We start from the raw sequence: 940 nt of genomic DNA, 5'->3' as shown, positions 1-940 counted from the left end.
CGAGTTTTTTTGTTCGGAGATTCCTTGGAAAGAGTTTGCATCTGTCACGATGCCTTCTCAAACCACTTGTTCCATGCCCGTGGAACAAGTGGTTTGAGAAGGCATCGTGACAGATGCAAATTCTTTCCAAGGAATCTCCGAACAAAAAAACTTGATGCTGAAGCCAAATTAGTAAGTGGCAAGTATGATCATATTGTGTTCAAGCAACTGGTAACCAAGACTATAATCCAGCATGACCTACCTTACTCATATGTTGAGTATGAGCAAGTCAGAGAAACTTGGAAGCACTTGAATCCTGACGTCAAATTCTTTTGTCGGAACACAGCTAAAGCAGAGGTCTATCGGTTTTATGAAAACGAGAGAGAGACATTGAAGAGGGAATTGGCTAGTCTTCCAGGAAGAGTAAGCTTCACTTCTGATTTGTGGTCATCACTGAAACGGGAGGGTTATATGTGTCTGACAGCACATTACATTGACCGAAATTGGAGGCTGAACAGTAAAATACTGACTTTTTGTGCTCTCCCACCGCCTCACACAGGTATGAATGTTGCTTTAAAGCTTCTTGAATCTGTGGAAGAGTGGGGAGTAGAGAAAAAAATGTTCTCTCTCACATTAGACAATGCTACAAGTAATGATTCGATGCAAGATATAGTGAAAACTCAGGTGCTTTTGAGCAATGATTTGTTGTGTGGAGGTGAGTTTTTTCACGTCAGATGTGCAGCTCACATACTCAACCTCATTGTGCAAGATGGTTTGAAGGTTATTAAAGACTCTTTGCACAAAATTAGAGAGAGTGTTAAGTATGTAACAGCGTCAGAGACGCGTGAGATGACGTTTGCAAAATGCGTGGATGCTGCTGGTATAAAGGAGAATGCTGGTTTGATAATGGATGTGCAGAAAAGATGGAATTCGACATTCTATATGCTTGAAAGAGCCCTTC

Source organism: Brassica oleracea, chromosome C8 (assembly GCF_000695525.1).
Source record: "Brassica oleracea var. oleracea cultivar TO1000 chromosome C8, BOL, whole genome shotgun sequence".
Classification (NCBI taxonomy): Eukaryota; Viridiplantae; Streptophyta; class Magnoliopsida; order Brassicales; family Brassicaceae; genus Brassica; species Brassica oleracea.
Note: the sequence above shows the minus strand (reverse complement) of the source record.